At 41.9% G+C, this 16,276-nt stretch overlaps 1 protein-coding gene across 1 annotated transcript in view; it reads right to left on the bottom strand.

Annotated features, from left to right (window-relative positions):
- Positions 1-11,346, bottom strand: part of si:ch211-12m10.1 (teneurin-2) — a 183,967-nt gene extending 172,621 nt beyond the window's left edge. The window contains exon 1 of the mRNA XM_042093974.1: positions 11,073-11,346. The gene's annotated coding sequence lies outside the window, so the exon portion shown is untranslated. The remainder of the gene's footprint in view (positions 1-11,072) is intronic.
- Positions 11,347-16,276: the final 4,930 nt, after the last annotated feature.

The following is a 16,276-nucleotide window of genomic DNA, read 5'->3' as shown; positions in this document are numbered from 1 at the left end:
TACCAATGTGAGGCCTTATTCGGTGAGCCCAAGGGAGGGCAGGCATGGCTATTTCTAATATTGCCACCTTAGAGCGCAAATATGGTCAAACTTCCTCGAACCTCGAACATTTGTATTGTTGCCATTCCAGGTGGCACCAAGAAAATGATTTTGGATTCTCACATGACTGTCACTTCACATGACTGATTTCAGCTGAAATTATTCTGTTTTGCTTTTATTTTTCATAAAATATGCTGTGACAATGTGTATAACAAACATCCTAAGTCATTCTACTAGGAATGGGCTAACATTGTGTAACGTCGGTGTCTTTTGGACTGAGTGCTAGCCTCCCAGAATGCAATGTGTGTGAATGCTGGTTTGTGTAATGTTGGTTTTAGTTTGTGTAATTGCGTTTTCCTTGTCATGTATGTGTTAGCTTGTGTAGTCTTTCTTTAGGTTTTACCTTGTGTGCTTTACCCGGTGTATTGTATGTGACTACCCTGTTCGTGTATCGTGCTTGTTTTATTGACTTCCCTTGTGTTTGCTATGTAATGGTGTCTTGATCTATGTGTTTGGCTGATTCCCGCTTCCGCGAATAAACCTTTGATTGGACAACTGTGTGTGTCGCTATCAAATCGTTACAATACTGTAGACTAAAATAGACTTGGCATACAGTGTCCATTGTGCTGTGCTATAGGCAAAAAGATTACTTGTTTCAGCCTTGCAACTGGCTAAATGGCTAAAAAGTCTACAAAACAAACTGTAGTCTAAGATGAACAAATACATTTGCATAAAACAGTACAATTATTATTTTATTCATTTATTTTTGTTCCCCCAAATTACTTTACAAGCAAAGAGAAACTCATGAAACATTTTGGAGTGAGTAGAGAGAGTGTATTTTATCACCAAAGTGGAACAAGACATAATTCATTTCATATGACTCAGTTAGTAGCAGCACTTAGTAGTTCATTTCAGCCCCTTTCCCATGAATCACCATTTTGTATCAGCCATGAAACCTGCCCGGCATGCAAATGGGCCAGAGTGAGAACAGCTGTGTCAGACCTGGGAGTGAGCAACTTCATCTTACTGCACTTTGGGGCCGCGGCCAGGCTGCTGGTAATTGGAACTTTAACCCCCACGGGGCAAAACAAGGGACATGTAAAAGAGCCGGTTAATACAGTGGCCCATCTGAAATGTTATTCTGCACACTGATGCCCGGTGGCAGTGGCAGATAGATATGTGGTTTAGCACTGCTTTATGTGCTCAGCTGGTGGTGGAAAAGTAAGAGGCATGGAGCCTAGGCATGCTGACATAATATGGCAAATCCTGAAATCTAACAGTTGTGTATATGCATGAAAATGTGAGTATATCTCATTAATACATATATAATATCTATATCTATCTATATCTATCTGTCTCTCTATGTCTCTCTCTCTCTCTCTCTCTCTCTCTCTCTCTCTCTCTCTATATATATATATATATATATATATATATATATGAAAAAAAACAGCACATTCATGCTGTATCAATTGAAAGGATTTTAAGATATAATATTCACACTTTAAAAAAGCTTTGTGGAATAAAGCTGAGCTATCCTTAGGCCATCACAGGTTAAATACAGGATCACTGGGACGACTCTTCAGTATTCAGACTCACGTAATAAGAGAGTAAATGATTTAGAACAGGCCCCGTTTGGTCTATTCCCAACGATCCTTTCTGCACATTAATATAAAGGAGGAGAAAGTTGCAACTCTAAGGCTAGACTGCGAGAATACTACTCACACACGCTATTGTATGCAAGATTACCCGAGAGACTTAACAAGATACGTCCTGGAGGAGCGATCTCACTCCACTTATGTAATGAAGCAGCCAGTTCACTTAATGCCTCAGAAATTACTGGGGGAAATCACTATTTAAATGCTGGACTCGACTGTTGAAAAATGAGTTTCTCTCCACACTATTCTCCTCAGTGCTCACATACACTAAATGCCAGTCTTTTGCATCCATACTACAGTACGTCTCTCTTTTACATCCATACTACAGTACGATACTACAGTACGTCTCTCATTTGCATCCTACAGTACGTCTCTCTTTTACATCCATACTACAGTACGATACTACAGTACGTCTCTCATTTGCATCCTACAGTACGTCTCTCTTTTGCATCCATACTACAGTACGATACTACAGTACGTCTCTCATTTGCATCCTACAGTACGTCTCTCTTTTGCATCCATACTACAGTACGTCTCTCTTTTGCATCCATACTACAGTACGATACTACAGTACGTCTCTCTTTTGCATCCATACTACAGTACGATACTACAGTACGTCTCTCTTTTGCATCCATACTACAGTACGTCTCTCTTTTACATCCATACTACAGTACGTCTCTCTTTTGCATCCATCCTACAGTACGTCTCTCTTTTACATCCATACTACAGTACGATACTACAGTACGTCTCTCATTTGCATCCTACAGTACGTCTCTCTTTTACATCCATACTACAGTACGATACTACAGTACGTCTCTCATTTGCATCCTACAGTACGTCTCTCTTTTACATCCATACTACAGTACGATACTACAGTACGTCTCTCATTTGCATCCTACAGTACGTCTCTCTTTTGCATCCATACTACAGTACGATACTACAGTACGTCTCTCTTTTGCATCCATACTACAGTACGTCTCTCTTTTGCATCCATACCACAGTACGTCTCTCTTTTACATCCATACTACAGTACGATACTACAGTACGTCTCTCTTTTACATCCATACTACAGTACGTCTCTCATTTACATCCATACTACAGTACGATACTACAGTACGTCTCTCTTTTACATCCATACTACAGTACGTCTCTCATTTACATCCATACTACAGTACGTCTCTCTTTTACATCCATACTACAGTACGATACTACAGTACGTCTCTCTTTTGCATCCATACTACAGTACGTCTCTCATGTTGTATGCAGGACACACACTGCAAATGAAGACACTGAACAGGACCAATAATTGTGTACTTCTCTAGTAGTACAACCTTTCATAAACAAGTGCTTTGGAGAAAAAAAAAATGCTTTTCCTGTCAAATGATTTATCGCTGTAGTCAAGTACATGGGATTTAGATTAAATGTTGGATTTAGAGACCAGATATTGAAGTGTCTTAATCTTTCAATCATTTTAATGCTCTATAGATAGCGAAACCCTCGACTAAAATATCTGCTCTATAGCCAAACATAATGCATGGGACACAATCCAAATACATAAGACAACGATGTATCAACTAATTCCTAAACAAACATGTCACGGCTTTACACACATCAACAGAAAGATTGCTATGAATCAACTCTGCATTTTACATATGTCATATTATAATGGGAGGAGCACTGCAGGGTTGCAAGATTATCCCCATACAGCATATTCCCACTAACATATCACATCATGTTTATTTGGAATGACAAACAAGCAGTCTCATTTTACTGCAGTGCAGTAGCCCAAATGAACTACACGCACAACCAGTTTGGGCTAGGTCTGGAAAAGTGCAAAAATGACACAGAAGCTGAATATTACATCATATTAAGATCAGGCATTAAGCAGACACACAGTTTACATTGATTAGATCTATATCTAAAGGGCCAGAATGCCATCCTGCTACTGAAGGTCATCATATCACACCTTTGCAGCATATGGTGGCATAGATTCCGGAACCAGCCGACCGGGCTGGCCAGTGGGCATGTGTGCCACACAGCCCATGTGGTGACGGAGGGCACAGTCCCCTCCCTGCCCATGCCTTCTGTTTTACACCAGTTTAATTGTTGCCGTGGCGGGTCCCTGGCCCCTGCCAAAGGCTGCTGACCCTATCAGCTAATCAGCCAGCTGGCTGAGGCACTCCTCTTTCATGTAGAGGGGGAAATGATTTTGTAAGATGGCATTGGTTTCATGGGCGTAGATTTAGGGTGGGACGCTAAGGACTAGTCCTAATCAAAATTTTAAGATGACAAAATTGTCCCCACCAATATTTTAGCAAACTTATTTGTGCTGCTGATCATTCCGACAGCCAGCATGATAGTATAAGAAACGTCCTCATTTGATTGGCTAAAAAAACGAGGGGGAAGGGTTATCTGACACGCACACTACACGCACGGAGAGTGTCAAAGCACAGGCTACTTTGCACTGGCAGTCAAACGAGCGGGTGTGTCAACGACAACGGTAAGTTACCAGGGCTGTCTGCCAATACATACCCCATAAAAGGCCAAAGTAAAACATTTTGATATTCCCTTTGCCCTTCAGCATGTACATGTTTGCCCCTTTTTGTGGTTTGTAGATCAGCTAAGCCACCCAAGAAGAAGAAAGGGGACATACAAAGCTTTTTCATTAGGCAGAGTCTAAGTAGGCAAAATAACTAGCCATACAAACTGGCAACTGGTGACCAGGCTTTCAAATGTGGATTTTACTGTGTAAATGAACATTAGCTGTTAGGGTATTACCCAGGATATTGTCACAGCTAAACCTAGCTTCTGTAATCTTTTAACCAAAGTTAGGAGTCAAGTTGAATAAGGGTGTGCCGCACGGACAGTCGCATAGGCTATAGCACAGAATAGAAGTCACCATCACTGACTGTTAATTGGGCTGCCAATCTTGCAGTCGCAATAAACTATGGATCCTAGACATTTTCCTGTTCCTATATTCTGTTTATGTAGGGTAATGTATTTGTGAATGTAGCCTGCACAATGCAAATAAATAAAAGATAAACTATGGTGCATAGAAATGAACATTTAGAGACACCAGACATCTCTTCTGTGATCTCATCCCAGAAAGATTTTCTTTGACTTGTTAGTTTTTTGAACATTTATTTTATCTAATGACATAGCAAACATGATGAATTGAATCCACATATCCTTGCACTTGTGAAAACTATTTTTCACTAGCCTAAAACCGTGAGAGTTTTACTTAAAGTGACAGACACTCAATTCGTTTTAGCCTACACACCACAAATGTGATGATATTAAAGACAAGGGTAGCCTAATAGTTTAAATATCAATGTGATGTATTCAAATTACTAAATATGTTTAGCTATGAGTAATTATGCAGATCATAAAATACTATAAATAATTAACAATATAAAGTTTATAGGAATTTAAAAATATGAAATAGAAACCTATAGCAACCATCACTTTCTATGTGTGTGTGTGTGTGTGTGTGTGTGTGTGTGTGTGTGTGTGTGTGTGTGTGTGTGGAGGGTCAATCAAATTCTATGATTGCCACTGATGTGAATGATCTCACAAATCACACAAACCAAATCCAATTTTAAAAAATTGCAAAAGTATCGAAATCGAGATTCTTCACTTAGTATTGAAACAATAATGTTCTATCGTCTATCGTAACAACAGAAGTTGGGGATGTGTCCCCACCAAAGCTGAGACCAAACCTACACCCTTGATTGGTTTCCATGGCAATGCTTTGAAAAAACATGACAGGAATTCCAGATATTCAAAGCAATGTCTAGCATTGAGAGCAGTCAAAGGCTCAGAGTGCTATGACAAAAACATGTTTTTCTTTTTCACCGGAAAGACAAGAAAAACAACTACAGAGTAAACATGAGCAGGAGTAACTACTGTATGATCCAGACTGATTCACTGGCTGCACTCTCATCAGTATTCTAAAGAAACTGAAAAATTCACTGACCTTGTATGAAGAAACTTAGAGTAGACATGCACCATTTCAGAGAGAGAGAGAGTGTGTGTGTGTGTGTGTGTGTGTGTGTGTGTGTGTGTGTGACTGTGTGTACAGTAGTACATGTGTACTGTATGTGTGCATGTGCGCATACATGTGTGCATGCATTGGCACTACATCATATATATACAGTGCATACTGCATGCAACATTCTTCCATTTGCCTGCTAACAAATACCAAATAACAAAAAATAACCTGGCTTTCACTTCAGTGCCAGGTGGTCGGTGCATGAAGCAAACTGTGGGCACCTTTAAGCTCTAAGGTACACACAAATGATACTGACACGGGTGTGAACACACCACAATACACATGACAACAATAAAACATTTGGCGTAGATCTATAGAGGCGTAGATCTATAGAGGCGTATTAAGCTGACACTGAATCGAACAGGCGTGGCAACAACCATAAAGGCTGCAACTCCAGAGGGCTTGCAGACATAGGAAAGAAAAACAAGTTATCTCTGAATAACTCAAATAATAAGTGGATGAGCTTTTGGAGGTCACATCTCCCATTTCAACCCCTTACTGGAAGTCCACAACAGATTACAGAAATAACTCGTACAGCTTGCAGGGATGCCCAAACCTGACAGTATCTGATCTGGTCGCCAATTTCTATGAATTCATTTGGGCAGGATCAGGGATTAAATCAGAGTAAATTACATAAACTGGAGGCTTGGGTGGGTCTGTGGATCCGCGCGCTGAAGCGCTCCGTTCAGATGTATCCTGCAAAGCCGTAATAGGATTCAGAGGGAAGCCGAGCTTGGCATCCAGGCTCAGGACCATTTCTACCTCATTTGAATGGACAAGTTCGGCGCTGTGTTTTTGTATTTTGTGGACTGTTTCAAAAGCATGGCAGTGGCAGAGAGAACAGTGATGTATTTGTGTTTCATTCTGGATTGACTGCTTGTAGTATTCAGTGATTCATTCAGACATTTTTCTTTCTGTCGCTTCCAAACAGAATACAGCAGAGAGACAGATGGTGTGGTGTGCATATGTTGTTCTTCATTGTGGAATAATCTTCCTTTGACATCATTTCTGCTGTGCTGCAGGACAATCCTGTAAGACCACCCACATCAGATATCTTTGGTTAAAAAATGCAACTGGATGCAGGTGACTTGTGAAAATAAGAAATACAGCAAGTGGAATAAGTTATGTATTATTGTCAATCAATCAATTAATCAATCAATCAATCAATCAATCAATCAATCAATCAATCAATCAACCAATCAATCATTTGATCTATCTATCTATCTATCTATCATTTTCTTTTTCTTTCTTTTTGTAAATGTCATTCACTGAGTTGCATTAGTTTTTGTCCATGACCATTTTGAAGGAAAGGCTCAATTCCCTTCCTAGAAAATAAGATAAGATAAGGAGATGTGAAATAAATAGATATAATAAGCTCAACTTCTATACATGCACTGAAATGTGAAGGAAATGGTGGATGTTGAACATTTTCTCTAATAGAGGCTCATTTTTGGTTATGACAAGGCAATTGGATAACTGACAGCTGGGCACTTTCATTAATTTTAACTATGGTCCATTACCTCCTTGGCCGATCCCCTCCGCATAATAGAAAAAAAAAACTGTTGACTTAATAAGATTTTTAAAAAGCCTCAAGGCACTGTCAGTAACTTCTTAACAAGGTGCATGGGAAAAAGGTTTACTGTAATAATACAAAAGCTTACACTATAGAATTCTTCTGGATGCAGGGAATTTGTCATTATTGAAGACGTGATGACTGAATATGTATCTATTACAGGTGGCAAGATGTAATTAAATTGTGAAATCCTTCATTCATGCTATTAAAGGGATTTCAGTGTTCAAAGGTGCAATGTGCAGCTATTTTAGTTAAGAACCTGCATTTGAATACCCCTTAAATGTCATGCGATTTCAAGAGCACCATATAAACAGTACAAAATCTGAATTGTGTATTCAAAACCCAGCCTTTCATCGGATGTCACACATTTCTCTATTTCAGGCTTTTCTTTGTCTTTCGGTGACACGTTCAACTCTCTAAAAAAAGCCACACACCAGTCTCTTGTTTCTCCTGTGGCTCACCCAGCCCCTCCCCAAAGGACAAACATACAGAGCAAACTCCACCCCTGCGAGCGTCTGTGCTCCTGGTGTTCGGAGCATCAAACATGGAGGAGACGGTGGGGCAGGCAGCATTATGCACATCGCACCAGCTCTCTCTCCTCTAATCTGCACTAGCAGCTAACTGTGAGTGGAAGCCATCATTCAGGCTGAGTGGCTGTGTTAGTGATAGATGTGCAGTGTAATATTCTGCAATTTAGAGAAAACCCTCTGTCACCTATCAGCCATCAACCACTTTGACAGCTGCTAACGTGAAGCAAACACATGAAAGTCACAAGGGGCCAGCAAGAACTAAGAAGAGCCGGCCCCAGCCGTGGTGCAACTGGCTGGGGCACCTGCACCGTACGCCGGCGACCTGGGTTCCATTCCCGCCCCGTGGTCCTTACCGGATCCCACCCCAAGACTCTCTCCCACTTACTTCCTGTCACTCTTCTATCACTCTACTATCCTATCGCATTAAAGGCATAAAAGCCCAAAAAATATACTTTAAAAAAAAAAGAAGAAAAAAACCACACACAATTCTGAAGTGGTCGTGTGAGTGCTTTAGACTAAAATGTGAATCACGGAACAGAAAAGAGAGAGAAAAGAAAGACAGATAGAGAGAGGGAGAGGGAGAGGGAGGGAGAGGGAGAGGGAGAGGGAGAGGGTGGGAAAGGGACTTCAGCTGTGACACCAAAGGTACAATGCCACACAAGATATATCTATGCTAATACATAAAAAAACACTTGCGCACTGGACTGAGCTTATTCCGCCACCACAGTCTATGTGAGTGCATTAAGGATATTGGACAAAACTACAGCACATCTCCTAATCCCCTAATCTGTGGGACCTTGGGAATTGCTGTCTGCATCTGTCAAGCATCAGGACACCAGAGCAACGTGCTCGAAATATGAGCCTTGCATTCCCCTGCACAGAAAGCTAAACGGCGGCCCTGCACACCACTCACCACCATCAGCCTTAATGGCAATTTGCTGAGAGTGATCAATCTAATGGGACACTCACACATCCCCCATGTGAGTCTGCAGTGACAGGCGGCGCACGGATCACTAAGCAACAGGAGTGACACACAGCGCCGTGGAAACGGCATCTCGCACCTCACCTCTGCGTGCACCCTTCAATGCTGTATTCTTGGAATACAGCATTATGGGATGTCACAATAATCTCTGACACTAGAGATCTACACTCATAGGAGTCACACAGCTGAATAGATAGGAGCACAGGAGTATAGAGAGGTTGTCACACACACACACACGCGTGCGCATATACACGCACACACACACACACGCACACACACACACACGTGCGCGCGTGCACACACACACACACACACACGTGCGCACACACACACAAACACAAACACACACACACACACACACACACGTGCGCGCGTGCACACACACACACACACACACACACGTGCACAGGAGTCACACAGCTGAATAGATAGAAGCACAGGAGTATAGAGAGGTTGTCACACACACACACACACACGCGTGCGCACACACACACACACACGCACACACACACACACGTGCGCACACACACACAAACACAAACACACACACACACACGTGCGCGCGTGCACACACACACACACACACACACGCGTGCGCACACACACACACACACACACACACACACACACGTGCACACACACACACACACACAGAGAAGGAGAGAACAGAGGTGAGATGTTTTGTTAGCTGAAGCAATCTGTAAAGGCATAGGCTGATGCAGTATGTGAAAGGACATTCTTTGTAACCTATTGAGTTTGAACTATTCCAAAATGTACCTATGATTTATACCTCAAAGACTGACACTAATGAAGGCTTTTCTGAGGTCTGTGAGAGGAATCTGCTCTAGTCTTTTTCTTCTAGTCTTCAGAATTTTACCAAGGTCAGAGCAATGCAGTGACATATGTCTTGAACAAATGTACTGATTACAGCATCAACTGGATTGGGATTGAAGGTTAGACAAGCTTAAATCCACATTTTTGTTGAACTATGTCCCTCCGTGTGACAAGAATGATAGGAAGAAATTTCTTGGGCAACTTCCGAAAGGACAAAAACAGCCGTCCTTGATGTCTACGTTTAAAAAGGGCCCTTGTGTTTTCACACAAGACATAAGCCAGAGATTTTAGTTTCATTACCCTTTAAGACAGAAAAAAAGGGCTTAGACCTATCTGATGCCCCGATCGAATGGCGAGACCTGTGATTGATGATTCTGCTCTGGTGATAAATGTGAGATGTCATTCAGGGCAAATAAAGCCATTACTAAACCTATTACCAAAATGGCTGACCAACACGGCCCTTTATGCAGCCAGTTAACTCTTGCCCATCCTCTGGCTCCCTCCACAGATATTGCTTGTTAGCTTCAGGATGCCTTTTGTCTGAACAAGAGAGTGTTTGTGTTGTGCATTAATAACCACAGGAAGGATTAAACACAACCTATCAATCCTATCAGAGGATATTTTGTGATGTAATAATATGCAATGTTGCTGGACACCTATAGGCCCTTACAGTAAACACTATCCTGCACTTGTGTCATGGCAGTATTTGCTATTCTGCCATCAGATTCTTCAGTGTAAAATGTTTTAACACACTAGAAATGGAACTTCTTAAAATGGCATGTGTGATGGCATCGCAGATTTTGTTTCCGGGGATTCAAAGCCAACCAAAGCCATGGCTAATTACTTTCTGAGACCAACTGAAAGAGAGAAACTTGGAAGCCTTATTGTGCTGATGTAGGCTACTGATGTTTTGATGGATTCCAAATACACATGAGAGTGGAGAGCGTGGTAACAACAGTCTCAAGATGAAAAATGACACAGCCTTTGAAATAACGCTTACTGTTTACACAGACTTCATACACTAGTCAACTTCAGCCCCTTCAGGTTTGAGTATATTTCGCCTTATACCAGCAACTCTGCTACTTACCCCTGCACTAAATGAAGTAAATACTACCAAAAGCAACCACACTATAAAAGGCGCACTTGCACTACAAGGTGTATAAAAATGGCAGAAAGCGACTACTCCAAAGCATCGTGAACTGTCCCATTCAGATAATGCACTTGACAGTGAACTGATAATGGAAAAGCACACACACACACACACACACACACACACACACAAGTTCGCCGCGCACTCTCAAACACACACACACACCAAGAAACATAATGTCGGAAGTAATGCAATACGATATGCAACATAACATTCTATTCCGCACAATAACTAGATATATGAAGCTGACATTCTTACCTGATATGTCGATCGAATTTGTTCAGCAAGTGAATCTTGATCCTCACATCACTATGGGTAAGTTTTAGTCCAATTGCAAAAACAAACAGTGTAAAACCACACAGGGAAGCGAGGTTATACTAATAACCTTGTCGTACCGAAAACAGCATAACCTACTTACAAATTGAAGAAACACAAATATGCAATTCATTAAACTGCCCACTGGCTAGTTCATAACTGGAACGAAATATCTAGAGAACGTAAAAGTTCATTACGTTAGTCATCTGCTGGAACTTGAGACACGAAACGGTTGACAGGGGGTGGGTGGGTAGTCCTCCGAGGCGAGGTAACAGTTACAACGGAGTTCGAATGAAACATGCATGCCACGATGTTATGCGCGTTGGAGACAAAATCTGATTGGGCGGTACCATTTCATTTCACCAAAAAGTGTTTTCACTGTTTTGTCAAAGTCTTTAAAAAAATAATGCATCATAGATAAGTATCGTTTATAACATAGATTATTCATTTTACACGGAAGGTTGTGCATCTGCCCAAGAGGACAAAATGGCAGAGAATGCTGTAAAAACAAACAGCAGTGGGACCTCGTCAGGGTTCAAGCAAGGGGAGATGAGTTTGAAAATTGCGGTCGCTATTTTACATAACAGCGGCCAAACTGCCTTGCATATTTTAGCATTAGCTTATAAACAAATCAACCACAGCCATTTGTGTGACATTTTGTCCTTACAGAAGATGGCCATTATCGCGTCAGAGCACATCCCTGATTAAAACCAGTCTGTTAACCATACACAAGGAGAAACTGTAATATGAAGTCACAGAATTCCTTGCTTTCTGTGCTTTTGCTTTTCAAAGTGCCTCATCCATTGGGGTTGCCTCTAGATAGTCTCACAGTGATGCAACGATGATAGAAAAACTAAATTCAGTTTTTACAAAAGCCTATAATTTATTTAATTCGTTCTATTTATCCCATTCGTTTTAAGTTATTGCATCATCGAGAGTCTTTCATCAGTTAACTTGAGTGGAGTTGCGTAGCCTACTAATGCCCATGAGAGGTGATGGCTGTGAATTCTATCAAACAAAGTCAAATGTTTCAAGTGTCTGTTTCGTGTTTGCCATCGAACGGACTGTAGGTCTATTAAACCAGTAAATTATAGGTCTGAATGATCGCAAAAGATAGCACATGATCGCAAAACTTGGAGGACACACACACACACACGCAATCTGTATTTCTTTCTCATGTGTGTGTGTGTGTGTGGGGGGGGGGGGGGGGGGCATGAATACACCCTGTGAATATACAAATATAGTTCATTGTAAATATTCAGACATGCAGAATCAAGCCGAATGAGTTATATTCAATGTATTATGTCACAGCAATTCAATTTGTAAATGCATGCACACAAAATCTGTAATCAGGCATATTTTGACATTATAAAGGGGCCACGCTGCCCCTAAACCTAGATAAGTTTGAGGTGAATATAAACAAAATAAATAACAAATATGGTACATGTATACATGAATGTTAAAAGTACAGTGAAGATTAGAAAGTTCATTTGCTAGGGGGTATCAACTTCCATCATCATGAGAAATGCATTATCGTCAAAGAAAGCAGGTCTTTGAAAATTGTAATATCTGGACCACAGAGTTCAGTGGAGTACTTTATTAAGTCATACACGCTCTGTGTGTGTGTGCATACATACAAAGTGTGTGTGTGTGTGTGTGCATGTGTTTGCACGTGCTTGCCTGTGTGTGTGTGTGTGTGTGTACATTCCTGTGGTTCACCACCGGAAGTCTTATATGGGGTAAGGTAGGAAAAGAAGCAGTGCACAGTGTGTTGCTAATTGAACCTCCATGTTTTAATAAAATAGCAATACACTATGTATAGCACAAGAACAACTCACACTGCAGGGACCTCCCAGCTGTAAGACCAGAGGAATGTTTGCACTGCTGAACATTTTGTTTCCTACAAACTGCAAAATGAATGTAGGTCATTTTCCTTTGTAAGTCAGTACTTAAAGGAAAAACTTTAAAATGCAGCATTAAGGCATCCTATGTGCATACAGCAACTCTGTATTGCTATATAATATAATGGCGCAGTAAAGTGCCTTTGGTATTTCATTAAAAAGAAGGACTACAAATCATTAGCAGACATTTAAGTTAACCATACTGTACTACAAATGTTGTGGAAGGCATGAATAATGCATGCCCAGTCCATTAGTACCATGGGCAGAAACAGGCATCTCAGAACTATACTTCTGAAACTCACTGGTTCACTCATTCATGGTTTGCGTGGGTCTGCGTGTGTGTGCTTGCGTGTGTTTTGAGTGGGTGTGCGCGTGTGTGCTTGCGTGTGTTTTGAGTGGGTTACTTCACAGACACACTGACAACAAATGATTGACACACCATTAGCCGTGGCTGCCTTATGGCCAGTTGGCAGCACAGAGGGGCTCGTGGTCCCCTCGCCCTCTAATTAAAATGGTGACAATGAAAAGATCAAGAGCCAGTGTTTGCTTTTCCTTCCAATTATGCGCACAGAGGCCACGACAGGACTTTTTTTTTTTATTACTTCCCTCCTTAGCAATGGGTGGAGGGGGAAAGTACTCTGTGTTCGGTTGGAGACTTTTTTTTTGTGGTCATGCGACGCGCGGCGGTGGTGGGGTGGGGGTGGCCGAGCCGGGTAGCAAAGCACGTCCTAATGGCGGCGAACCGGTCTCGAGATGATCATCAACGCGGGGCAAGATCGGCTCTCTGATGCGCAATGACCCAAGGCACAGCATGCAGATAAGAGGGGGGTGGTGAGCAAGATAAACAGCAGGTCCGGGGAGGAGAGATATGAAGGGGATACACGCTTCGGATAGATATTTCTCCCAGAGGATCAGCTCACTTCAAAGGCCTGTTTTGATCCTTCGTTCACCTTTATCTTTCTACTTGGCATCTATCCTTGAGCTCGGAGTGTGGATCCACAGAAAGGACAAGTTTCTCCAACAAAAAGTGAAAGTTAGTATTAACGGCTGCCCTCCCCCAACCAAACCCCCCACCCCCCCAACACCGACACTCTAACGCTGCCTGCTTGCCATTGACCTGCTCCTGCCAAACAGTCATGCTACTGGGTTTTAAATCAGATGAATGGACGGCAATGAATCTCAAAAGGCTGGCCTTGAAAAGGCTGGATATGACCTCAAGCCATGTTCTAGTCCCGTGCGACTTGCCTCACATCTGTTGAAAGCTGATCCATAATTGTTCAAGTAAAGACATGGAGACGTCCAATAACTCAGATCAGTGGGAAATGAGAAATCCATAATTGCAAAAACAAACACTACATTTTTAAAAGCTGGCATGTATGAACAGTTGAACACTAGTGGATCTACACAAAATCAAGAAATATTGGATGCTGGAGTATATGCAGCACTGATGTTTGAAGTGGAAATATTGATGAGTTTCCACCACTCCTCATCCTCGACATGTAAAACAAGCCTGAAGCAAAGTATGTACATTACGGATTCTTCCGATGGTGTCGGAAGAATTCGGCGATGACACTGTTGACATCAGTTTAAAAAGCTCAGGATCCCACTGCGTTTTTGAGGGTTCTCAGCTCAAAGATGTGTCAAAGGCTTCAGTCAACAACACGCACGCCCATTACAGATGCTCTGCAAGCAGCGAGCTGTCCATCACGTAGAGCGGGAGTGCTGAGGCTGGAGCACTCCCTCCCTCCCTTCACTCTATCCCTCCCTCCCTCCCTCTTTCTCTGCATCCCTCCTTTCCCTACCCAGCCGGTGATTCCTCCCCAGGCTCCCGGGCAAACAGAGCGTGAGATGAGCAAACACAAGTCTGCAGCAGAGCCAGGCAGGCAGCAGACGCAGAAAAACAGGAGACGATGCGCCACACAGCTGTGTTTACAAAAAAGCGCTAGCGCAACCAACTTCTGCTGTACAGAGGGAAAAACCTGACACAGCGTTTGGCCTAGGAAACATCCATTCTAAATGAGCTGAATTCAAAGGCTTCATGGCTTTTTTCCCCCCTGTCCTGCTTTGATGAAAACAAACATGGTTGTCTGTGAAAATCAGCCCATATGCCAGCCAGCTTGAGGAATGCCCTGTGCTCTGCTTCCTGCATATGTACAGGAGGCCATCAGACGTTACATTATTTGCAAGGCCTGATGCTAAGTTCTAATAGTTTTTGGCAGCCAGACACCAGGTTTTAGCTGCCAAAACTAAAATATATATATAATTTTCATGTTTTAAATGGCCTATTTTTACATAATGAACCAAGGGGGGTTTATGATATTTATTATATAAAAAATAATATTTTTCCACTTGTCTTGTAACAGGAAGAACAAATGGGGATCAAAATATTAGGATGTCACTTATCATGGCAGAACTTTAATATGAGGAGTAAGGCAATTATTCTGCTGTAGCTGTGAACTACTTCCTATAGTCATGACCCCTATTCAAAATAAAGAGTATTACCAGGCTTGACTACTAAGATCTTTCATGAACACCTGACATGAACTGTCTTCATAATTCTGCGAATCTAAAAGGCTTTGACTGGGTGGCATTAGTGTCTAACATGATCACAACCTTTGTTGACCAAACCCAGAATAATGTCTTCATTCAACTCCTATCCAAATTTGCTGCCTCGTAGTTTCAGAGGGTACTGTAGATGGAAGCCTTGAGTTTCACTTGTGTGCTCACATTTTACAATCACAGTGAAATCCTGCAGAATGCATTGTCTTTTAATGATCCATCATTTAACCCAGGCTGACTTAGGTTATGGATGCACACAATATCTGGCAGAATAGGATGTAATCATGATCCAAATCCAAGGTCTTATCATCCCGTGAGCTGCCTGTGAAAATAAAAAGAATGAGAGTAATCAACGAAGGTCAAATACAACATTTCTTCAAATGCACAGAGCTAGAGAGAGAGAGAAATAGAGAGAAAGAGAGAGTGAGAGACAGAGAAAAACTGCAGAAGGATGTTCAGGCATCCAGGTTTAAGCCTCTCACTGAATGCATGGGCAAGGCTGACCCATATCAGGGGGGCAGGGTTACATAAAACCCCAGGACAGATGGCAGAAGTGAAAGAGGGGTTTAGAACTGACATACTTTGTTGTAAGGGATACACTGCATATTCCTCTGTAGTAGTCATGTCGAGTCAGCCACTGTCAAATGGTGTGCCGATGAGCTGTCTATGGTCTTTACCGACATCTTT

Source organism: Alosa sapidissima, chromosome 5 (assembly GCF_018492685.1).
Source record: "Alosa sapidissima isolate fAloSap1 chromosome 5, fAloSap1.pri, whole genome shotgun sequence".
Taxonomy (NCBI): domain Eukaryota; kingdom Metazoa; phylum Chordata; class Actinopteri; order Clupeiformes; family Clupeidae; genus Alosa; species Alosa sapidissima.
The sequence above is the reverse complement of the archived record's forward strand: the minus strand, read 5'-3'. Positions and strand labels throughout refer to the sequence as shown.